We start from the raw sequence: 25,262 nt of genomic DNA, 5'->3' as shown, positions 1-25,262 counted from the left end.
TCATCATCCCCACAACCTTCTCTCGGACACCTTTCAGATGCAACCAAACCTCTTCTTTTCTGAACACTCCTTACAGGCAACACTCCATGTACCGACATCCATAATAAATCTTTCTGCTTATTTGACACATCATACGTAACAATCTTCTTCCACACAGACTTAGACTCCATCGAATTCAAACCATTTACAGAACACATCACATTATTCATACACATACTTCTCACAACATTCTTTTCTCTCAAAAATCTCTCCATTCTTACATCCTCTAGCTGGAACTTTTTGATAAATTTTTCTACATACAAATACCACCCCGTGCACTGGAAAGCAATTGGTTTACATAAATTTCGTTTTTCCCAACTTAGACGCTGAATCACCGTTCCAGCTAGATATTTAGACATTCTGGAAGCCTTGGATTCCTTAAATAAAAGCTCTACAAAAAAACGTACACAATTAATTCCAATGAAAATCTCCAAATTTGGGAAATCAAGGCCTCCATTACGTCTGCTTTTCATTAGAATTTCTCTCCTTGCCTTCTCAATCCCGCTCCCCCATAGAAAAAGGAACAAAACTCTATTCACTTTTTTTAACATAGCAACAGCAGGAGGAAAAACCAGAGCAACATATAAAATCATAGGTAGAATAATACTTTTGACAATTAAAACCTTCCCCGAAAAAGAAAGATCCCTCATTCTCCACATTTCCAACTTTCGCACAATCCTACCACCTAACTCATCCCAACTTTCTTTCCCTTTCAGCTCATCATCAAACACAATACCCAAAATTCTCACACCATTCACCTGTTCCATATCAGAATCACACACTCGCTCATTACTGAAAAAAATTTTAAATTTGCTCTTACCCCAATTTATTTTAAAAGCAGACGCAATACAAAACATATTTACAATCAACTTCACTCTGGACATATCATACACTGAATCACACAATACACAAATATCATCCATATATCCCAAAGCTTTCACACGCTTTCCATCACACCCGGGCACCACCAAACCTTTCACAACCTTATCATTTCTAATCATTTGCAACAATGGTTCAATCGCACAAATAAAAAGGATGGGAGACAACGGACAACCCTGTCGCACACCAGACATAATACTAAATGATTCTGAAAAAAACCCATTCACCTGCACACAACTCTTTGCATTCGCGTATAATTTCTTCAACAAACTCACAAACTGAACCGGAAAACCCATTCTCTCTAACACTTTGAACAAAAACACATGCGCCACACGATCAAACGCTTTCTCAAAATCTAACGCACACACAATCACCTTCTTATTCCGACCCTTACAATCCTCAAGCATGTCCCGCACCAACGCCACGTTCTCATGCAATTTCCTTTTCGGTACCGCACATACCTGATCCTCATCAATTACACACCCAATCACATCTCTCATACGATTCGCAATCAGCTTGGCAAAAATTTTATAATCCGTATTCAGCAAAGTAATTGGTCGCCAATTTTCTAACCGTCTCTTATCTCCTTTTTTATGCAACAGAACTACCATACCCTTCTTCATCACATCACACATATTCGTCCCAGAAAACAACACTCTCATAACATCAATAACATCCTTCCCAATTATATCCCAATATTTCCCATAGAAATCAGCTGGTATTCCATCGGTCCCTGGAGACTTATTTTTGGCCATACTTCCCACCACATCCTTTACTTCACCATCCATAATCTCACCAAGCAAAAGCTCACATTCACTTTCAGGAACAAAATTACACACAATATCCAAAAACTCATCATCGTCACCCAGATCACACTTCTTCACATCATACAGTTGTTTATAAAAATCAGACACCACATCAATCACATCCTTACCAAACACCTCTTTATCATCCTTATCCAATAACACATTCATACCACTTTTCCCACCACACATTTTTTTAAAGAAAAATCTAGTGCACTTCTCGTGATTATCTCTAACCTCCACCTTAGACCTAAATATTATTTCTTTCCCTTTCTCTCGGAACCACTCCTTAATATCTTTTTTTGTTTTTTCCAAATCGTGTCTTACATCCATACCCAAATTTTTACATTGTTGAAGGAACGTCATCCGCATATTAAAGCGTGAATATTGCAATCTTTTCCTTCTCGCTCTTCTATACCCTATCTGTCTAAAAAACCCACCAATCTTTTTTTTCACCCATACCCACCATTCACACACATTAGAGAAAGAACTTTTCTTCCTAACCCAAAACCCATATTTTTTCCCAAACCTAGTTTTTACCCTTTCATCACTCAAAAAACTAACATTCATCTTCCATACCCCTCTACCATAAAAGAAATTATTTATAACAAAAACCCCCAACAAACACTCGTGATCTGAAAACCACACTCTCTCCTGCGCATAATCTACACATTTCATTGCTGAAATAGAAAAAAAGAAAAAGTCCAGACGAGAATCCGTTCTTCCGTCATCGGCATGGTACGTAAATGGACCTGGTTTCCTGGTGACAGCGTCCTGCAAAGCAAAGTCCTGCAAAATTTTATTCCACAAACTTCCGGTAGCGTCCACATTTGACTCTGTGGATCCAGCTCGGGCCTGCTTCTCCAGGATACAGTTAATATCACCGACAATAATAACAGGAACTTTACCATGTAGAAAAAATTTTAAACTATCAAAAAGTGCCAACCTATCAGATTTCACAGCATGGCCATAGATATTGATAAGCCTAAACTGCCATCCCTTATAGGATAGTAACACACAGACACATCTTCCTTCCTGAATGATCTGAGTCTGTTTGATGACAAACTCATTATTTTTGAAGAGAATACCAATTCCATCATTCCTATTTGTGGAAGAAAAGGACCAAATTGCTTCCCCAAACTTCCATTCTTCTTTCCTAGGCATTTTTGATAAACCACACTCTTGTACGCAAACAATGTCACTGCCCTTAGAGGCCAAAAAGTCCAGGACTGCAGCACGCTTGTGAGCAGAGGAGAACACCCGTACATTTTGTGAGACAATCTTTAATCTCAAAGACATGCGGGCATAGTATGGTTAGTGGAAAAGCAAGCCATGAAATAGCCAGAACATATCACGTCCCAGGGAAATACATTGCTCTTTCCAGATTTGCCACATTGACTTCACTGAGGAAACCTTCCCCAGGAGAGCTGGGTACTTCTGAGGCCACCTCAGATGACTTAGGGCTACAACTAGAGTCACTGTCCAGCAATGAGAAAGGATTTGCATGAGCAGAATCTTCCAACAAACCAATCTTCAGTCTCTTCACCGCCTTTCCAGATTTCCCCCTTTTTGAGACAACTTTGTGGAAAATTTCCGCACTAGTGGCACTAGGCATCCTGGCCTCCTTCTCGTCCTCCTCCGATATTGACCACTCCACTTTAGCTGAGTCTTCCGTTTTTGACTCTGGGCTAGAGAAAGACAAAATTTGCATACTTGCACCATTATCAGGGTATGCACACCCACTAGGTGGCGCTGTGTCTTCACCTTCCATAGGTATAACCACAGGTGTCTCATCAACAGTTGGCTCTGCAGGAGGGACCACACCCAACTCCATGCTGTCAGTATGTGAGGTTAGAACCTCTCCTAATCCAGCTTTCCCAGGGTCCTGAGAAGCAGCCACAGAAACACTGCCAGCAGGCTCTGAAATTACATCAGAAGAGGCAGCAAGGGAACTTGTTGTTCTCACCTGTCTGCCCCATGTCCTTCTCTCTTGCCCTAAGAAGGGAAACACCTTTGGGCATTTTCTACAGGTATGACCAGGCAAACCACAAATATCACACCTGGATGGGGAAATGCATGCACTAACCTCATGTCCTGTTTCCTTGCAATTTCTGCAAACCTTGCCTTTACATGCATCTTTAGTATGCCCGTAGGAAAAACATGATCTGCAAAATGATGGCATATCTTGGTAGTAAAGATATCCCTTGTTCCCACCAATGGAAAAATTAGCAGGAGGATTCATCACTCCTCCAATACAGCTGGAGTCAGGTTTCAGCCTGACCCAGTACTTGATATCACCATTGAAAACTCCCCATAGGTTCTTCTGCTCCACACCTCCTCTAACATGGGTACAGTAGTGAGCTAAAAAGGCCCTGACCAGCCTTCTATCCAGAAATGGGTTATACATGTGGATGGTAATACATTTCTCCACTGCTGAGAAAAGAGGTAGCACTTCAATAGATTTTAAAGCCTCATGCATATGTTTCTCCTTGAGCAACTGAAAAACATTTAGACAGTAGGCGGCCTCAAAAAAGGATACGTCATACGTAGCAATATTGCTGAAAGCTTGGATACAGAATACCTCTACCAATGTGACTCCAGCCAGGTCCAGAAGGATGTTCTCAATGATGTGCCCAGTATCCACTTCTTCTCTCCTCTGCTCATTCACCACAAAACGAATTGTATTCCGCACAGCTGCCATCTTGATGAGGAATGCCCAACGGCACGATGATCGCTCCCAAAAACGTCGGAGAGGACTCCACGAAAGACCGAACCCCCGGCCCAGACCAGGCAATAAACCTGATCTGAGCCAAAAGGCCGAGAAGCGATAACCCGAATGGGCCGGCCGTTGACCGAGCCTGCCTAATACTGCTGTTCACCCCTTGCAGCGATTGATTCAGCCTACTCCTAGGCAATTCCATGGGGCCCTGCAGGCTCACACACATTTACAGCTACTAAGCGGGAGGGAGGTGAATAAAGGCCGGAGAGGAAGCCAGACAGGATTTGCTTCTTTTGCTTGCACCACAATGCAGTGCTGAAAGAGGAGGAGGAATCTACATAAAAACGCCTTCCTGGCAACGCCCAAATGCCCTCCTGCCATGCAGATAAACACTGGCAGCGGCAGCAAGTGCATGCCCACAGCCACCCCTTGTTCCTTCACACCTTGTATCAGCTTTAATCCAATCCAGTCCGGTGCTGCCTGCTGAGCAGCACTGACCAACACTGCCTGGGCCCAGGCTTTTATCTCTGAGGCAGGCCCCATTATGATGTCAGAAAGCTGGCTCTGGAATCCTGAGGGCTCCACTATGACACGTGCAAAGTTCCGTCTGAACTTTATATAAGACGGTGCGGCTCAGTCAGTCACTCAGTGTTGCCTGAGAGGGCAACACTGCAACAGCCGGCCGCCAGGCTGTCTTTTTTTTGCACAGCTACTTGCCTCCAGGAGGCCACAAGAGGGAGACAAGGGACTGCAAAATGGAAAATAGGCATCCACCAACTTTACAGACAACTTCTCTTTGCTCCTACAACCTCCATCCTTGCACAGTTTGTTATTCTTCCAGGTAACATAGTAACAAATCCAAATTGCTGCTCTCTTTGTAGGCAAGCAAGGGTTTGTTGCAACTGCAATTCTTACTTCTTCTTGAAATGTAGGGACGACAGTACATTCCATCACATCCATCTAGTGTACACAGGTAGGTCCATTGTGGCGGGTAGGCGGCTGGCTGCTTTAATGGCTGTTTGCTGTTCCCCTACTCCACTCCACTCCACTATTTGACTGTGGTGCTGCATCAATCAGTGGCTGGCTCAGGTGCAGCTCTTTAACTTACCTAAAAGGGAGGGCGGAGAGAAGACAAGGAAGGTGAATGAGCTGTTCCAATGTGAAATGCCGGAAACACAGAAACACAGAAGACACACACACACACACACACACACACACACACACACACACACACACACACACACACACACACACACACACACACACACACACAACAAGAGGTGTCAATGTATTAATTAATTGCATTTAATAAATGAGCTCATTATCACACATGACTGTACAAATGCATTGTCCAACAGGTGTTGAAATAATGGGATTAAAAGGGGAGATCCCATCAGAAAGACAAAAACAATAGCAAACACAAATAGCACTTTTGGAATCTGATTTTAGTCAACACATAAGGGAAGGGTGCACCGGTCCTGGAAATACTGCAATACCAGGTCAATGCGTGGAGTGGACAGAGCAAGCTCTATTTCCATCTCCCTGTTCGAAAAATCCATTTAATATATGGTCCCCAGATAGGGGACGTATCAGATATTAAACTGATAAGAACAGATACTACACTTGATCTTAGCCAAAAGGCCGAGAAGCGATAACCCGAATGGGCCGGCCGTTGACCGAGCCTGCCTAATACTGCTGTTCACCCCTTGCAGCGATTGATTCAGCCTACTCCTAGGCAATTCCATGGGGCCCTGCAGGCTCACACACATTTACAGCTACTAAGCGGGAGGGAGGTGAATAAAGGCCGGAGAGGAAGCCAGACAGGATTTGCTTCTTTTGCTTGCACCACAATGCAGTGCTGAAAGAGGAGGAGGAATCTACATAAAAACGCCTTCCTGGCAACGCCCAAATGCCCTCCTGCCATGCAGATAAACACTGGCAGCGGCAGCAAGTGCATGCCCACAGCCACCCCTTGTTCCTTCACACCTTGTATCAGCTTTAATCCAATCCAGTCCGGTGCTGCCTGCTGAGCAGCACTGACCAACACTGCCTGGGCCCAGGCTTTTATCTCTGAGGCAGGCCCCATTATGATGTCAGAAAGCTGGCTCTGGAATCCTGAGGGCTCCACTATGACACGTGCAAAGTTCCGTCTGAACTTTATATAAGACGGTGCGGCTCAGTCAGTCACTCAGTGTTGCCTGAGAGGGCAACACTGCAACAGCCGGCCGCCAGGCTGTCTTTTTTTTGCACAGCTACTTGCCTCCAGGAGGCCACAAGAGGGAGACAAGGGACTGCAAAATGGAAAATAGGCATCCACCAACTTTACAGACAACTTCTCTTTGCTCCTACAACCTCCATCCTTGCACAGTTTGTTATTCTTCCAGGTAACATAGTAACAAATCCAAATTGCTGCTCTCTTTGTAGGCAAGCAAGGGTTTGTTGCAACTGCAATTCTTACTTCTTCTTGAAATGTAGGGACGACAGTACATTCCATCACATCCATCTAGTGTACACAGGTAGGTCCATTGTGGCGGGTAGGCGGCTGGCTGCTTTAATGGCTGTTTGCTGTTCCCCTACTCCACTCCACTCCACTATTTGACTGTGGTGCTGCATCAATCAGTGGCTGGCTCAGGTGCAGCTCTTTAACTTACCTAAAAGGGAGGGCGGAGAGAAGACAAGGAAGGTGAATGAGCTGTTCCAATGTGAAATGCCGGAAACACAGAAACACAGAAGACACACACACACACACACACACACACACACACACACACACACACACACACACACACACAACAAGAGGTGGCAATGTATTAATTAATTGCATTTAATAAATGAGCTCATTATCACACATGACTGTACAAATGCATTGTCCAACAGGTGTTGAAATAATGGGATTAAAAGGGGAGATCCCATCAGAAAGACAAAAACAATAGCAAACACAAATAGCACTTTTGGAATCTGATTTTAGTCAACACATAAGGGAAGGGTGCACCGGTCCTGGAAATACTGCAATACCAGGTCAATGCGTGGAGTGGACAGAGCAAGCTCTATTTCCATCTCCCTGTTCGAAAAATCCATTTAATATATGGTCCCCAGATAGGGGACGTATCAGATATTAAACTGATAAGAACAGATACTACACTTGATCTTAGCCAAAAGGCCGAGAAGCGATAACCCGAATGGGCCGGCCGTTGACCGAGCCTGCCTAATACTGCTGTTCACCCCTTGCAGCGATTGATTCAGCCTACTCCTAGGCAATTCCATGGGGCCCTGCAGGCTCACACACATTTACAGCTACTAAGCGGGAGGGAGGTGAATAAAGGCCGGAGAGGAAGCCAGACAGGATTTGCTTCTTTTGCTTGCACCACAATGCAGTGCTGAAAGAGGAGGAGGAATCTACATAAAAACGCCTTCCTGGCAACGCCCAAATGCCCTCCTGCCATGCAGATAAACACTGGCAGCGGCAGCAAGTGCATGCCCACAGCCACCCCTTGTTCCTTCACACCTTGTATCAGCTTTAATCCAATCCAGTCCGGTGCTGCCTGCTGAGCAGCACTGACCAACACTGCCTGGGCCCAGGCTTTTATCTCTGAGGCAGGCCCCATTATGATGTCAGAAAGCTGGCTCTGGAATCCTGAGGGCTCCACTATGACACGTGCAAAGTTCCGTCTGAACTTTATATAAGACGGTGCGGCTCAGTCAGTCACTCAGTGTTGCCTGAGAGGGCAACACTGCAACAGCCGGCCGCCAGGCTGTCTTTTTTTTGCACAGCTACTTGCCTCCAGGAGGCCACAAGAGGGAGACAAGGGACTGCAAAATGGAAAATAGGCATCCACCAACTTTACAGACAACTTCTCTTTGCTCCTACAACCTCCATCCTTGCACAGTTTGTTATTCTTCCAGGTAACATAGTAACAAATCCAAATTGCTGCTCTCTTTGTAGGCAAGCAAGGGTTTGTTGCAACTGCAATTCTTACTTCTTCTTGAAATGTAGGGACGACAGTACATTCCATCACATCCATCTAGTGTACACAGGTAGGTCCATTGTGGCGGGTAGGCGGCTGGCTGCTTTAATGGCTGTTTGCTGTTCCCCTACTCCACTCCACTCCACTATTTGACTGTGGTGCTGCATCAATCAGTGGCTGGCTCAGGTGCAGCTCTTTAACTTACCTAAAAGGGAGGGCGGAGAGAAGACAAGGAAGGTGAATGAGCTGTTCCAATGTGAAATGCCGGAAACACAGAAACACAGAAGACACACACACACACACACACACACACACACACACACACACACACACACACACACACACACACACAACAAGAGGTGGCAATGTATTAATTAATTGCATTTAATAAATGAGCTCATTATCACACATGACTGTACAAATGCATTGTCCAACAGGTGTTGAAATAATGGGATTAAAAGGGGAGATCCCATCAGAAAGACAAAAACAATAGCAAACACAAATAGCACTTTTGGAATCTGATTTTAGTCAACACATAAGGGAAGGGTGCACCGGTCCTGGAAATACTGCAATACCAGGTCAATGCGTGGAGTGGACAGAGCAAGCTCTATTTCCATCTCCCTGTTCGAAAAATCCATTTAATATATGGTCCCCAGATAGGGGACGTATCAGATATTAAACTGATAAGAACAGATTTTTTTTTTTAAGTTGGCTACCCCTTTTCAGGGGTGTCAATGATTTATTTCATGATAAAAAATACAGTTTACAATAAAACCAACTTTTGTACAAATGAATAACAATAAAATCAATATTTCATTGCATTACATTACATAAAAGGGACATGGTGGCAAATCTTTATATGTTGGAGTTCCATTCTTTCACAAACCATTTATTAAGAAGGGTGGCATTTCTTTTTTTGTCTAATAAATAATAAATGTACATTTCGCTAAAACAAAGACCTAAAACATCATCAGTAGATAAAACATCGTGCTTAAAAATCAGGATGTTCCTGGCCTTCCATAGAGCTTCTTTGGCGCAATTCATCGTCTTCCACGCTATTATCTTTTGGCTCGCGGTTGGGCATCCAAATAGTCCATATAAAATATCTTCATAATTCAAGTCTTTCAGGTCTGCCATCTTTACCAAAAGAGGGAATATTTTTTTCCAAAATTCCTTCGCAAAATCACACGTCCAAAAAATGTGTCGAATCGTTTCCTCGGCCTGGCAGCCTTCCCTCGGGCAGACGGCAGACCTCGCGAGCCTCCTTCTGTATTGGAATGCCCGGCATGGAAGACATTGATGAATGCAGCTCCAGGCCAGGTCCATCTGTGTATTAAAAAGATAAAACACATTAATAATTTTGAAGATAAAAGCACTTCGTTCCTCATTAAAATTCTCAATCCTGCTGACCGTCTCACTTTCTCTTAGGTCTTTAATTAATTTTTTACTATTTTTCAGCTCATTTACATTTTTTCCCTTCAGGTTGAATAAGGTCACTATCTTTTCTAAAATCACATAGTTTATTGAGAGTTTAAAAGCGTAAGGTGAGGATAAAACAATGTTGAACCACCCAAACCTTCGCATTAAAAACCCTGTATTAAAACGTAAAAAATAGGACCAATAATGTTCTTTAAAAAGGGAATTAAAACAGAAACTGAAGAACTTGATTAAAAGAAACCTGTTAAAATTCGGAAAATCTTTGCCACCCTTCGGTTTGGATTTCATCACAATCTCTCTTTTAAGTTTCTCCATTCTGGAACTCCAAAAGAAGGTAAAACATGCTTTAGTAATTTTTTGCAATAAAACCGTGGGGGGAGGGAAAACCATACTGAGATATAAAAGCAGGGGTAAAATGACCATTTTAATAATTAAAACTTTTCCCTCCATGGTAAGTTTTCTCATGTTCCACATGCATATTTTTTGATTTACCTTCTGCGCCACCATGTCCCAACTGATAAAACCATTATCGCACTCACTGAAGGAGACACCTAAAATCGTAATATTATCTGACACAGGGACGGGTATGTCTCTAAAAGCCATGCTTCCTATATTTAAAATATTACTTTTGTCGAAGTTCACCTTAAAACCGGAAGCACAGCAATAAAACTCAATTTGTCTGAGGGTTCTCTGAAGCGACAGGGTGTCCCTGCAAAAAACCGCTACATCGTCCATGTACCCCACTGCTTTAGCCTCTACGCCGCCACCCCCGGGCAGGGGGACTCCACGTATTAACTTATCGCGGCGAATTGTACACAGTAGAGGCTCTAATGCGCAAATAAAAAGCAGTGGGGACAAGGGACACCCCTGCTTCACCCCTGAGTCTAAAATCACGTCCTGTGTCTTAAAACCATTCACTAAAATTTTGCTTGTGCAATCTTTATAAAAGGCTTTAAGTGATAATAAAAATCCTTCAGGTATACCCATACGCTCTAAAACCTTAAAAAGATAAAAATGAGAGACACGGTCGAACGCCTTCTCGAAGTCTATAGATAAAATGGCTAATTTACCTCTTCTAGACCTCGTGTCCTCAATCACATCTTTTACCAGGTTAAGATTATCCCAGATGCTGCGGCCTGGCACCCCACACACCTGGTTAGAGTGTACAATGTGGGGTATTATGGCTTTTAATCTATTTGCGCACACTTTTGCCATTATTTTATAGTCGCTATTCAGAAGGGTTATTGGTCTCCAGTTCTTCAAAACTGCGATGTCACCTTTCTTATGTAGCAGGGAGACCTCACCCTTCCGCCAGGACTTAGGCAGCATCTTGGAATTAAAAACTTCATAAAAAAGGCTAAAAAGATCCTCTTTTAAAATGTCATAAAATTTGACATAAAACTCACTGGGTATACCGTCCGGTCCGGGAACTTTTCCGGCTTTAAAACTCTTTACCGTTTCTAAAACCTCCTGCTCCGTCAGCTCCTGTAATAAAAAATTCTGGGAGACAGGGTCTAAAACAGTAGTAATCTCCTTCAGTGAGTCACGCATAAAATTATGATCCACAGTTTTAACACTAAAAAGGTCAGCATAAAACTCATGAACTTTACTTAAAATACCCTGTACATCTGACACACCTTCAATATTTTTAATAATAGCCTTTTTATTGTTAATTTTTTTAAAAAAGTACCTGGAGCAGGTCTCATTCTCCTCCACATGCTGAATTTTGGAACGAAAAATGATTTCTTTGCCTTTCTGCTCCAGGCACTGAGCTATTTCTTTTTTTAAATTAGTGATATCAGTTTTAACGTCAATTTCATTATCTCTCATCTTGTACAGGGTCTGCAGACGGGTGCTGAGAATTTTAAAAAAAGCATGTTTTTCTCTGGCTTTCGCCACGCTCTTTTTAATAAAAAATTCCTTTATTCTTTTTTTCATTTTCTCCCACCATGCACTGATGGGAGTACGCATGTCTCTCCCCCGCCTGCATTTTTGGTAAAATTCAATAAAATCAGTAAAAACCTGTGGATCATCTAAAAGGGAAACATTTAACTTCCAGGACTTCTTACACACCGGTTTATTAAAATCACGCTTTACATAAAATGATAAAAGCTTGTGATCTGAGAAAACATTAGTTAAAACTTCACAATTAAAAGGCAGTACATTCTCATTACAAAAAATAAAATCTATCCTGGAGCTACAGGTGGCGTTGCTCCAGGTAACGCCGGCTTCCTCTGGGCTGCTCCTATTACATTCTTTGTACAAATCTGTTAATTTAAAATCATTTACAATATCTTTGAGCAGTCCAGAGGTCTTATCGTAATTCCTACTTGTAGTACTGGTAAGCCGGCGTTCCCCCCTCAGGATACAGTTAAAATCACCTGCGAGGATAAAAGGCTCAGTTGTATTAATAAAAAGAGGTAACATTTCTAGCATCTCTGCTCTCTCCTTTTTGTCAGGTGAGCCGTAAAAATTTAAAAACTGCCATTTTACGCCGTCAATAAAAGCTTTAACCAATAAAATACGTCCTGGAAGAATCTCTTGAATAAAATCAATAAAAACGTTTCCCTTAAAAAGAATGGCGACCCCTGCTGATCTGGACTCGTTAGATCCAGACCAGACTGATGGACCATACTTCCAATCCTCTTTGTATTTATGGTACTTCATTGCATGGGGAATGCCGCACTCCTGCAGGAAAAAAACAGAGGCTGCCAGGCCAGATAAAAAACTGAAGAGAGCAACCCTTCTGACTTTGGACTTGGCGCCCCTCACGTTGAGGGAGATCCCCTTTATTTCAGACATCGTGGAGTTTTAATTGTGTTAGTCTTGATTTTAAAAAATAAATAATCGTGTTACTTAAAATCAGACTTGGCCTCCACCAGCAATACCAGAAATCTCGCTTGAACTCATCTCCCCGCCCTCGTCTGACTCTAGCGAGAAAGGGGATGATTCAGGAGAGGAACTACCTTCCGTGAGCGTCGAGCCAACAGCCCTCATCTCGTATACAGGGAGTCCAGATTCACACAGCCTTACCTGGGTCTCTAACGGCTGACCATATAGGTCTGTATCGGGTGGGTCCCCCAAGGGCCCCGCCGCTCCCCCCTGAGGCCGTGCAGGCCGTGCAGGCCGTTCTAGAGGGGGAGGTTGCGCACATGGCGGGGTGTCGGTTGGCTCGGGGGGAACAGTGCCCACCCTCCTCACCAGTAACGACGAGGGGGCGGTCCTAGGAGGAGCCTCACTTTGCTTTACGGACGTATCCATTTGCTCCTCCCCTGTCACCCCCCTACCGGCACGCTCCTGTTTACCCTTTTTACGGGGACCCACTTTCAGCCAACCTTCCTCTTCAGACTCCGTATCTAGAGACCCAGGATTGGGAGCAGGCCCGGCATCCACTGAGCAACCAGCACTCTGGGATGCCTCAGTTATCTCACTGGCCTGCCCCTTCTCAGCCTTACGTTTGGCTTGGCGTTTTTCCTTCGCACTGGACTCCCTTCTCTCCTCTGAGGCTGTTGGCTGTGAGGTACCTGCTTTGGCTCCAACAGACCGTACCCTTGAAGCCCAGGTACCCCGCTGCTCCTTTGCAGCATTGGCTTGTTCCTCTCCCTGAGGGCGGGGCTGGTCCGCTGGTGGAGCACGTGGGGGCGCCCCGGGTTGCTCTTCTTCTCCGCTTCGGTACCTATGAGGACAAGAAAAATACAAGTGACCAGTTTTTTGACAAAAGTTGCATTTTTTTTCTTCTGTGCACTCCCTTATATTGTGCTCTTTGCTTCCACAGTTTCTGCAGGTGACATCGCAGTTAAAACTGGTATGTCCATAGGTACCACAAGCCCTGCAGAAGTTTGGCATCCCTGAGAAGTAGAGGTCGCCATTCACATTTCCAATTTTAAAACGAGCCGGTGGTAATCTCGTTTCTTGGGTGGAGGGGTCCTTAATCAGCGTAACTAAAAACTTCCATTTGGCGGTCCACACTCCACACTCGTTCATCACTTTCCCCAGGAGTTTGACATTTTTGAAGTAGGCAGCTAGAAATGCTGCCACTTCCATATCTCTCACATATGGGGAATACATTTTAATCACCACGAGTTTGGTTATTTCAAATTCATGCTCTACTACCTTGACTCCCGCTGCTACGAGTTCACCTTGTTTCCTCTCAGCTCGGTCCATAGCATCACGGAGTATTCCTTCTCCCATGAAGGTGACATCGTAGATTCCTCGCTTCGGGTAGTCCTGGATAGCCAAGAGCTCGTTCTTGTGGACCGCCAGCAGATCTTCCAAAATGGCGTGGACTAAAAATTTAATACCACGGGGACCGCCTCCACCCTCTGCCACGATAAATCGTGCAGAATTCTTAAGCCGGGCGTACACCGGCACCGCATCGGGTTCGCCTGCCATTTGCGTGGCCAGGTCGAACCGCACAGCTTTCGCTGCGCCCCTTGTCTTACGGAGACCAAGGGGCTGGGGGGGATCGCAACTCGTTGCTCAGGACTAAGCCTCTCTCCCAAATAGCAGCACGGGGGTGAAGTCCAGGCGAACCTGGACGATCCCCCGAGGCCGAGAGAGAGGGTACCTGAGCACCTTCTGACCAAAAACCTCCTGTATAAATACACTTGGTCTTAGCCAAAAGGCCGAGAAGCGATAACCCGAATGGGCCGGCCGTTGACCGAGCCTGCCTAATACTGCTGTTCACCCCTTGCAGCGATTGATTCAGCCTACTCCTAGGCAATTCCATGGGGCCCTGCAGGCTCACACACATTTACAGCTACTAAGCGGGAGGGAGGTGAATAAAGGCCGGAGAGGAAGCCAGACAGGATTTGCTTCTTTTGCTTGCACCACAATGCAGTGCTGAAAGAGGAGGAGGAATCTACATAAAAACGCCTTCCTGGCAACGCCCAAATGCCCTCCTGCCATGCAGATAAACACTGGCAGCGGCAGCAAGTGCATGCCCACAGCCACCCCTTGTTCCTTCACACCTTGTATCAGCTTTAATCCAATCCAGTCCGGTGCTGCCTGCTGAGCAGCACTGACCAACACTGCCTGGGCCCAGGCTTTTATCTCTGAGGCAGGCCCCATTATGATGTCAGAAAGCTGGCTCTGGAATCCTGAGGGCTCCACTATGACACGTGCAAAGTTCCGTCTGAACTTTATATAAGACGGTGCGGCTCAGTCAGTCACTCAGTGTTGCCTGAGAGGGCAACACTGCAACAGCCGGCCGCCAGGCTGTCTTTTTTTTGCACAGCTACTTGCCTCCAGGAGGCCACAAGAGGGAGACAAGGGACTGCAAAATGGAAAATAGGCATCCACCAACTTTACAGACAACTTCTCTTTGCTCCTACAACCTCCATCCTTGCACAGTTTGTTATTCTTCCAGGTAACATAGTAACAAATCCAAATTGCTGCTCTCTTTGTAGGCAAGCAAGGGTTTGTTGCAACTGCAATTCTTACTTCTTCTTGAAATGTAGGGACGACAGTACATTCCATCACATCCATCTAGTGTACACAGGTAGGTCCATTGTGGCGGGTAGGCGGCTGGCTGCTTTAATGGCTGTTTGCTGTTCCCCTACTCCACTCCACTCCACTATTTGACTGTGGTGCTGCATCAATCAGTGGCTGGCTCAGGTGCAGCTCTTTAACTTACCTAAAAGGGAGGGCGGAGAGAAGACAAGGAAGGTGAATGAGCTGTTCCAATGTGAAATGCCGGAAACACAGAAACACAGAAGACACACACACACACACACACACACACACACACACACACACACACACACACACACACACACACACAACAAGAGGTGGCAATGTATTAATTAATTGCATTTAATAAATGAGCTCATTATCACACATGACTGTACAAATGCATTGTCCAACAGGTGTTGAAATAATGGGATTAAAAGGGGAGATCCCATCAGAAAGACAAAAACAATAGCAAACACAAATAGCACTTTTGGAATCTGATTTTAGTCAACACATAAGGGAAGGGTGCACCGGTCCTGGAAATACTGCAATACCAGGTCAATGCGTGGAGTGGACAGAGCAAGCTCTATTTCCATCTCCCTGTTCGAAAAATCCATTTAATATATGGTCCCCAGATAGGGGACGTATCAGATATTAAACTGATAAGAACAGATACTACACTTGATCTTAGCCAAAAGGCCGAGAAGCGATAACCCGAATGGGCCGGCCGTTGACCGAGCCTGCCTAATACTGCTGTTCACCCCTTGCAGCGATTGATTCAGCCTACTCCTAGGCAATTCCATGGGGCCCTGCAGGCTCACACACATTTACAGCTACTAAGCGGGAGGGAGGTGAATAAAGGCCGGAGAGGAAGCCAGACAGGATTTGCTTCTTTTGCTTGCACCACAATGCAGTGCTGAAAGAGGAGGAGGAATCTACATAAAAACGCCTTCCTGGCAACGCCCAAATGCCCTCCTGCCATGCAGATAAACACTGGCAGCGGCAGCAAGTGCATGCCCACAGCCACCCCTTGTTCCTTCACACCTTGTATCAGCTTTAATCCAATCCAGTCCGGTGCTGCCTGCTGAGCAGCACTGACCAACACTGCCTGGGCCCAGGCTTTTATCTCTGAGGCAGGCCCCATTATGATGTCAGAAAGCTGGCTCTGGAATCCTGAGGGCTCCACTATGACACGTGCAAAGTTCCGTCTGAACTTTATATAAGACGGTGCGGCTCAGTCAGTCACTCAGTGTTGCCTGAGAGGGCAACACTGCAACAGCCGGCCGCCAGGCTGTCTTTTTTTTGCACAGCTACTTGCCTCCAGGAGGCCACAAGAGGGAGACAAGGGACTGCAAAATGGAAAATAGGCATCCACCAACTTTACAGACAACTTCTCTTTGCTCCTACAACCTCCATCCTTGCACAGTTTGTTATTCTTCCAGGTAACATAGTAACAAATCCAAATTGCTGCTCTCTTTGTAGGCAAGCAAGGGTTTGTTGCAACTGCAATTCTTACTTCTTCTTGAAATGTAGGGACGACAGTACATTCCATCACATCCATCTAGTGTACACAGGTAGGTCCATTGTGGCGGGTAGGCGGCTGGCTGCTTTAATGGCTGTTTGCTGTTCCCCTACTCCACTCCACTCCACTATTTGACTGTGGTGCTGCATCAATCAGTGGCTGGCTCAGGTGCAGCTCTTTAACTTACCTAAAAGGGAGGGCGGAGAGAAGACAAGGAAGGTGAATGAGCTGTTCCAATGTGAAATGCCGGAAACACAGAAACACAGAAGACACACACACACACACACACACACACACACACACACACACACACACACACACACACACACACACACACACACACACAAGAGGTGGCAATGTATTAATTAATTGCATTTAATAAATGAGCTCATTATCACACATGACTGTACAAATGCATTGTCCAACAGGTGTTGAAATAATGGGATTAAAAGGGGAGATCCCATCAGAAAGACAAAAACAATAGCAAACACAAATAGCACTTTTGGAATCTGATTTTAGTCAACACATAAGGGAAGGGTGCACCGGTCCTGGAAATACTGCAATACCAGGTCAATGCGTGGAGTGGACAGAGCAAGCTCTATTTCCATCTCCCTGTTCGAAAAATCCATTTAATATATGGTCCCCAGATAGGGGACGTATCAGATATTAAACTGATAAGAACAGATACTACACTTGATCTTAGCCAAAAGGCCGAGAAGCGATAACCCGAATGGGCCGGCCGTTGACCGAGCCTGCCTAATACTGCTGTTCACCCCTTGCAGCGATTGATTCAGCCTACTCCTAGGCAATTCCATGGGGCCCTGCAGGCTCACACACATTTACAGCTACTAAGCGGGAGGGAGGTGAATAAAGGCCGGAGAGGAAGCCAGACAGGATTTGCTTCTTTTGCTTGCACCACAATGCAGTGCTGAAAGAGGAGGAGGAATCTACATAAAAACGCCTTCCTGGCAACGCCCAAATGCCCTCCTGCCATGCAGATAAACACTGGCAGCGGCAGCAAGTGCATGCCCACAGCCACCCCTTGTTCCTTCACACCTTGTATCAGCTTTAATCCAATCCAGTCCGGTGCTGCCTGCTGAGCAGCACTGACCAACACTGCCTGGGCCCAGGCTTTTATCTCTGAGGCAGGCCCCATTATGATGTCAGAAAGCTGGCTCTGGAATCCTGAGGGCTCCACTATGACACGTGCAAAGTTCCGTCTGAACTTTATATAAGACGGTGCGGCTCAGTCAGTCACTCAGTGTTGCCTGAGAGGGCAACACTGCAACAGCCGGCCGCCAGGCTGTCTTTTTTTTGCACAGCTACTTGCCTCCAGGAGGCCACAAGAGGGAGACAAGGGACTGCAAAATGGAAAATAGGCATCCACCAACTTTACAGACAACTTCTCTTTGCTCCTACAACCTCCATCCTTGCACAGTTTGTTATTCTTCCAGGTAACATAGTAACAAATCCAAATTGCTGCTCTCTTTGTAGGCAAGCAAGGGTTTGTTGCAACTGCAATTCTTACTTCTTCTTGAAATGTAGGGACGACAGTACATTCCATCACATCCATCTAGTGTACACAGGTAGGTCCATTGTGGCGGGTAGGCGGCTGGCTGCTTTAATGGCTGTTTGCTGTTCCCCTACTCCACTCCACTCCACTATTTGACTGTGGTGCTGCATCAATCAGTGGCTGGCTCAGGTGCAGCTCTTTAACTTACCTAAAAGGGAGGGCGGAGAGAAGACAAGGAAGGTGAATGAGCTGTTCCAATGTGAAATGCCGGAAACACAGAAACACAGAAGACACACACACACACACACACACACACACACACACACACACACACACACACACACACACACACACAACAAGAGGTGGCAATGTATTAATTAATTGCATTTAATAAATGAGCTCATTATCACACATGACTGTACAAATGCATTGTCCAACAGGTGTTGAAATAATGGGATTAAAAGGGGAGATCCCATCAGAAAGACAAAAACAATAGCAAACACAAATAGCACTTTTGGAATCTGATTTTAGTCAACACATAAGGGAAGGGTGCACCGGTCCTGGAAATACTGCAATACCAGGTCAATGCGTGGAGTGGACAGAGCAAGCTCTATTTCCATCTCCCTGTTCGAAAAATCCATTTAATATATGGTCCCCAGATAGGGGACGTATCAGATATTAAACTGATAAGAACAGATACTACACTTGATCTTAGCCAAAAGGCCGAGAAGCGATAACCCGAATGGGCCGGCCGTTGACCGAGCCTGCCTAATACTGCTGTTCACCCCTTGCAGCGATTGATTCAGCCTACTCCTAGGCAATTCCATGGGGCCCTGCAGGCTCACACACATTTACAGCTACTAAGCGGGAGGGAGGTGAATAAAGGCCGGAGAGGAAGCCAGACAGGATTTGCTTCTTTTGCTTGCACCACAATGCAGTGCTGAAAGAGGAGGAGGAATCTACATAAAAACGCCTTCCTGGCAACGCCCAAATGCCCTCCTGCCATGCAGATAAACACTGGCAGCGGCAGCAAGTGCATGCCCACAGCCACCCCTTGTTCCTTCACACCTTGTATCAGCTTTAATCCAATCCAGTCCGGTGCTGCCTGCTGAGCAGCACTGACCAACACTGCCTGGGCCCAGGCTTTTATCTCTGAGGCAGGCCCCATTATGATGTCAGAAAGCTGGCTCTGGAATCCTGAGGGCTCCACTATGACACGTGCAAAGTTCCGTCTGAACTTTATATAAGACGGTGCGGCTCAGTCAGTCACTCAGTGTTGCCTGAGAGGGCAACACTGCAACAGCCGGCCGCCAGGCTGTCTTTTTTTTGCACAGCTACTTGCCTCCAGGAGGCCACAAGAGGGAGACAAGGGACTGCAAAATGGAAAATAGGCATCCACCAACTTTACAGACAACTTCTCTTTGCTCCTACAACCTCCATCCTTGCACAGTTTGTTATTCTTCCAGGTAACATAGTAACAAATCCAAATTGCTGCTCTCTTTGTAGGCAAGCAAGGGTTTGTTGCAACTGCAATTCTTACTTCTTCTTGAAATGTAGGGACGACAGTACATTCCATCACATCCATCTAGTGTACACAGGTAGGTCCATTGTGGCGGGTAGGCGGCTGGCTGCTTTAATGGCTGTTTGCTGTTCCCCTACTCCACTCCACTCCACTATTTGACTGTGGTGCTGCATCAATCAGTGGCTGGCTCAGGTGCAGCTCTTTAACTTACCTAAAAGGGAGGGCGGAGAGAAGACAAGGAAGGTGAATGAGCTGTTCCAATGTGAAATGCCGGAAACACAGAAACACAGAAGACACACACACACACACACACACACACACACACACACACACAAGAGGTGGCAATGTATTAATTAATTGCATTTAATAAATGAGCTCATTATCACACATGACTGTACAAATGCATTGTCCAACAGGTGTTGAAATAATGGGATTAAAAGGGGAGATCCCATCAGAAAGACAAAAACAATAGCAAACACAAATAGCACTTTTGGAATCTGATTTTAGTCAACACATAAGGGAAGGGTGCACCGGTCCTGGAAATACTGCAATACCAGGTCAATGCGTGGAGTGGACAGAGCAAGCTCTATTTCCATCTCCCTGTTCGAAAAATCCATTTAATATATGGTCCCCAGATAGGGGACGTATCAGATATTAAACTGATAAGAACAGATACTACACTTGATCTTAGCCAAAAGGCCGAGAAGCGATAACCCGAATGGGCCGGCCGTTGACCGAGCCTGCCTAATACTGCTGTTCACCCCTTGCAGCGATTGATTCAGCCTACTCCTAGGCAATTCCATGGGGCCCTGCAGGCTCACACACATTTACAGCTACTAAGCGGGAGGGAGGTGAATAAAGGCCGGAGAGGAAGCCAGACAGGATTTGCTTCTTTTGCTTGCACCACAATGCAGTGCTGAAAGAGGAGGAGGAATCTACATAAAAACGCCTTCCTGGCAACGCCCAAATGCCCTCCTGCCATGCAGATAAACACTGGCAGCGGCAGCAAGTGCATGCCCACAGCCACCCCTTGTTCCTTCACACCTTGTATCAGCTTTAATCCAATCCAGTCCGGTGCTGCCTGCTGAGCAGCACTGACCAACACTGCCTGGGCCCAGGCTTTTATCTCTGAGGCAGGCCCCATTATGATGTCAGAAAGCTGGCTCTGGAATCCTGAGGGCTCCACTATGACACGTGCAAAGTTCCGTCTGAACTTTATATAAGACGGTGCGGCTCAGTCAGTCACTCAGTGTTGCCTGAGAGGGCAACACTGCAACAGCCGGCCGCCAGGCTGTCTTTTTTTTGCACAGCTACTTGCCTCCAGGAGGCCACAAGAGGGAGACAAGGGACTGCAAAATGGAAAATAGGCATCCACCAACTTTACAGACAACTTCTCTTTGCTCCTACAACCTCCATCCTTGCACAGTTTGTTATTCTTCCAGGTAACATAGTAACAAATCCAAATTGCTGCTCTCTTTGTAGGCAAGCAAGGGTTTGTTGCAACTGCAATTCTTACTTCTTCTTGAAATGTAGGGACGACAGTACATTCCATCACATCCATCTAGTGTACACAGGTAGGTCCATTGTGGCGGGTAGGCGGCTGGCTGCTTTAATGGCTGTTTGCTGTTCCCCTACTCCACTCCACTCCACTATTTGACTGTGGTGCTGCATCAATCAGTGGCTGGCTCAGGTGCAGCTCTTTAACTTACCTAAAAGGGAGGGCGGAGAGAAGACAAGGAAGGTGAATGAGCTGTTCCAATGTGAAATGCCGGAAACACAGAAACACAGAAGACACACACACACACACACACACACACACACACACACACACACACACAGAGGTGGCAATGTATTAATTAATTGCATTTAATAAATGAGCTCATTATCACACATGACTGTACAAATGCATTGTCCAACAGGTGTTGAAATAATGGGATTAAAAGGGGAGATCCCATCAGAAAGACAAAAACAATAGCAAACACAAATAGCACTTTTGGAATCTGATTTTAGTCAACACATAAGGGAAGGGTGCACCGGTCCTGGAAATACTGCAATACCAGGTCAATGCGTGGAGTGGACAGAGCAAGCTCTATTTCCATCTCCCTGTTCGAAAAATCCATTTAATATATGGTCCCCAGATAGGGGACGTATCAGATATTAAACTGATAAGAACAGATACTACACTTGATCTTAGCCAAAAGGCCGAGAAGCGATAACCCGAATGGGCCGGCCGTTGACCGAGCCTGCCTAATACTGCTGTTCACCCCTTGCAGCGATTGATTCAGCCTACTCCTAGGCAATTCCATGGGGCCCTGCAGGCTCACACACATTTACAGCTACTAAGCGGGAGGGAGGTGAATAAAGGCCGGAGAGGAAGCCAGACAGGATTTGCTTCTTTTGCTTGCACCACAATGCAGTGCTGAAAGAGGAGGAGGAATCTACATAAAAACGCCTTCCTGGCAACGCCCAAATGCCCTCCTGCCATGCAGATAAACACTGGCAGCGGCAGCAAGTGCATGCCCACAGCCACCCCTTGTTCCTTCACACCTTGTATCAGCTTTAATCCAATCCAGTCCGGTGCTGCCTGCTGAGCAGCACTGACCAACACTGCCTGGGCCCAGGCTTTTATCTCTGAGGCAGGCCCCATTATGATGTCAGAAAGCTGGCTCTGGAATCCTGAGGGCTCCACTATGACACGTGCAAAGTTCCGTCTGAACTTTATATAAGACGGTGCGGCTCAGTCAGTCACTCAGTGTTGCCTGAGAGGGCAACACTGCAACAGCCGGCCGCCAGGCTGTCTTTTTTTTGCACAGCTACTTGCCTCCAGGAGGCCACAAGAGGGAGACAAGGGACTGCAAAATGGAAAATAGGCATCCACCAACTTTACAGACAACTTCTCTTTGCTCCTACAACCTCCATCCTTGCACAGTTTGTTATTCTTCCAGGTAACATAGTAACAAATCCAAATTGCTGCTCTCTTTGTAGGCAAGCAAGGGTTTGTTGCAACTGCAATTCTTACTTCTTCTTGAAATGTAGGGACGACAGTACATTCCATCACATCCATCTAGTGTACACAGGTAGGTCCATTGTGGCGGGTAGGCGGCTGGCTGCTTTAATGGCTGTTTGCTGTTCCCCTACTCCACTCCACTCCACTATTTGACTGTGGTGCTGCATCAATCAGTGGCTGGCTCAGGTGCAGCTCTTTAACTTACCTAAAAGGGAGGGCGGAGAGAAGACAAGGAAGGTGAATGAGCTGTTCCAATGTGAAATGCCGGAAACACAGAAACACAGAAGACACACACACACACACACACACACACACACACACACACACACACACACACACACACACACACACAACAAGAGGTGGCAATGTATTAATTAATTGCATTTAATAAATGAGCTCATTATCACACATGACTGTACAAATGCATTGTCCAACAGGTGTTGAAATAATGGGATTAAAAGGGGAGATCCCATCAGAAAGACAAAAACAATAGCAAACACAAATAGCACTTTTGGAATCTGATTTTAGTCAACACATAAGGGAAGGGTGCACCGGTCCTGGAAATACTGCAATACCAGGTCAATGCGTGGAGTGGACAGAGCAAGCTCTATTTCCATCTCCCTGTTCGAAAAATCCATTTAATATATGGTCCCCAGATAGGGGACGTATCAGATATTAAACTGATAAGAACAGATACTACACTTGATCTTAGCCAAAAGGCCGAGAAGCGATAACCCGAATGGGCCGGCCGTTGACCGAGCCTGCCTAATACTGCTGTTCACCCCTTGCAGCGATTGATTCAGCCTACTCCTAGGCAATTCCATGGGGCCCTGCAGGCTCACACACATTTACAGCTACTAAGCGGGAGGGAGGTGAATAAAGGCCGGAGAGGAAGCCAGACAGGATTTGCTTCTTTTGCTTGCACCACAATGCAGTGCTGAAAGAGGAGGAGGAATCTACATAAAAACGCCTTCCTGGCAACGCCCAAATGCCCTCCTGCCATGCAGATAAACACTGGCAGCGGCAGCAAGTGCATGCCCACAGCCACCCCTTGTTCCTTCACACCTTGTATCAGCTTTAATCCAATCCAGTCCGGTGCTGCCTGCTGAGCAGCACTGACCAACACTGCCTGGGCCCAGGCTTTTATCTCTGAGGCAGGCCCCATTATGATGTCAGAAAGCTGGCTCTGGAATCCTGAGGGCTCCACTATGACACGTGCAAAGTTCCGTCTGAACTTTATATAAGACGGTGCGGCTCAGTCAGTCACTCAGTGTTGCCTGAGAGGGCAACACTGCAACAGCCGGCCGCCAGGCTGTCTTTTTTTTGCACAGCTACTTGCCTCCAGGAGGCCACAAGAGGGAGACAAGGGACTGCAAAATGGAAAATAGGCATCCACCAACTTTACAGACAACTTCTCTTTGCTCCTACAACCTCCATCCTTGCACAGTTTGTTATTCTTCCAGGTAACATAGTAACAAATCCAAATTGCTGCTCTCTTTGTAGGCAAGCAAGGGTTTGTTGCAACTGCAATTCTTACTTCTTCTTGAAATGTAGGGACGACAGTACATTCCATCACATCCATCTAGTGTACACAGGTAGGTCCATTGTGGCGGGTAGGCGGCTGGCTGCTTTAATGGCTGTTTGCTGTTCCCCTACTCCACTCCACTCCACTATTTGACTGTGGTGCTGCATCAATCAGTGGCTGGCTCAGGTGCAGCTCTTTAACTTACCTAAAAGGGAGGGCGGAGAGAAGACAAGGAAGGTGAATGAGCTGTTCCAATGTGAAATGCCGGAAACACAGAAACACAGAAGACACACACACACACACACACACACACACACACACACACACACACACACACAACAAGAGGTGGCAATGTATTAATTAATTGCATTTAATAAATGAGCTCATTATCACACATGACTGTACAAATGCATTGTCCAACAGGTGTTGAAATAATGGGATTAAAAGGGGAGATCCCATCAGAAAGACAAAAACAATAGCAAACACAAATAGCACTTTTGGAATCTGATTTTAGTCAACACATAAGGGAAGGGTGCACCGGTCCTGGAAATACTGCAATACCAGGTCAATGCGTGGAGTGGACAGAGCAAGCTCTATTTCCATCTCCCTGTTCGAAAAATCCATTTAATATATGGTCCCCAGATAGGGGACGTATCAGATATTAAACTGATAAGAACAGATACTACACTTGATCTTAGCCAAAAGGCCGAGAAGCGATAACCCGAATGGGCCGGCCGTTGACCGAGCCTGCCTAATACTGCTGTTCACCCCTTGCAGCGATTGATTCAGCCTACTCCTAGGCAATTCCATGGGGCCCTGCAGGCTCACACACATTTACAGCTACTAAGCGGGAGGGAGGTGAATAAAGGCCGGAGAGGAA

General features: G+C 45.8%; 10 non-coding genes across 10 annotated transcripts; all 10 read right to left on the bottom strand.

The window, feature by feature from the left end:
- Window positions 1–5,902: 5,902 nt before the first annotated feature.
- On the bottom strand, window positions 5,903–6,093 carry LOC142704756 (U2 spliceosomal RNA). Its single transcript, XR_012868163.1, has one exon. It is a non-coding gene; the product is annotated as a U2 spliceosomal RNA (small nuclear RNA).
- A 1,328-nt stretch (window positions 6,094–7,421) lies between these two features.
- Window positions 7,422–7,612, bottom strand: LOC142704755 (U2 spliceosomal RNA). Its single transcript, XR_012868162.1, has one exon. It is a non-coding gene; the product is annotated as a U2 spliceosomal RNA (small nuclear RNA).
- Window positions 7,613–8,946: 1,334 nt separating this feature from the next.
- On the bottom strand, window positions 8,947–9,135 carry LOC142704705 (U2 spliceosomal RNA). The gene has a single exon (XR_012868122.1). It is a non-coding gene; the product is annotated as a U2 spliceosomal RNA (small nuclear RNA).
- Window positions 9,136–15,813: 6,678 nt separating this feature from the next.
- LOC142704754 (U2 spliceosomal RNA) lies at window positions 15,814–16,004 on the bottom strand. Its single transcript, XR_012868161.1, has one exon. It is a non-coding gene; the product is annotated as a U2 spliceosomal RNA (small nuclear RNA).
- Window positions 16,005–17,347: 1,343 nt separating this feature from the next.
- On the bottom strand, window positions 17,348–17,538 carry LOC142704753 (U2 spliceosomal RNA). Its single transcript, XR_012868160.1, has one exon. It is a non-coding gene; the product is annotated as a U2 spliceosomal RNA (small nuclear RNA).
- Window positions 17,539–18,872: 1,334 nt separating this feature from the next.
- LOC142704752 (U2 spliceosomal RNA) lies at window positions 18,873–19,063 on the bottom strand. Its single transcript, XR_012868159.1, has one exon. It is a non-coding gene; the product is annotated as a U2 spliceosomal RNA (small nuclear RNA).
- A 1,307-nt stretch (window positions 19,064–20,370) lies between these two features.
- On the bottom strand, window positions 20,371–20,561 carry LOC142704750 (U2 spliceosomal RNA). The gene has a single exon (XR_012868158.1). It is a non-coding gene; the product is annotated as a U2 spliceosomal RNA (small nuclear RNA).
- A 1,312-nt stretch (window positions 20,562–21,873) lies between these two features.
- LOC142704749 (U2 spliceosomal RNA) lies at window positions 21,874–22,064 on the bottom strand. The gene has a single exon (XR_012868157.1). It is a non-coding gene; the product is annotated as a U2 spliceosomal RNA (small nuclear RNA).
- Window positions 22,065–23,398: 1,334 nt separating this feature from the next.
- Window positions 23,399–23,589, bottom strand: LOC142704748 (U2 spliceosomal RNA). Its single transcript, XR_012868156.1, has one exon. It is a non-coding gene; the product is annotated as a U2 spliceosomal RNA (small nuclear RNA).
- Window positions 23,590–24,909: 1,320 nt separating this feature from the next.
- LOC142704747 (U2 spliceosomal RNA) lies at window positions 24,910–25,100 on the bottom strand. Its single transcript, XR_012868155.1, has one exon. It is a non-coding gene; the product is annotated as a U2 spliceosomal RNA (small nuclear RNA).
- Between the last annotated feature and the right edge of the window lie 162 nt (window positions 25,101–25,262).

The sequence above is a fragment of the Rhinoderma darwinii genome, unplaced genomic scaffold, assembly GCF_050947455.1.
Source record: "Rhinoderma darwinii isolate aRhiDar2 unplaced genomic scaffold, aRhiDar2.hap1 Scaffold_3364, whole genome shotgun sequence".
Classification (NCBI taxonomy): domain Eukaryota; kingdom Metazoa; phylum Chordata; class Amphibia; order Anura; family Rhinodermatidae; genus Rhinoderma; species Rhinoderma darwinii.
Note: the sequence above shows the minus strand (reverse complement) of the source record. Positions and strands in the feature narration are given on the sequence as shown.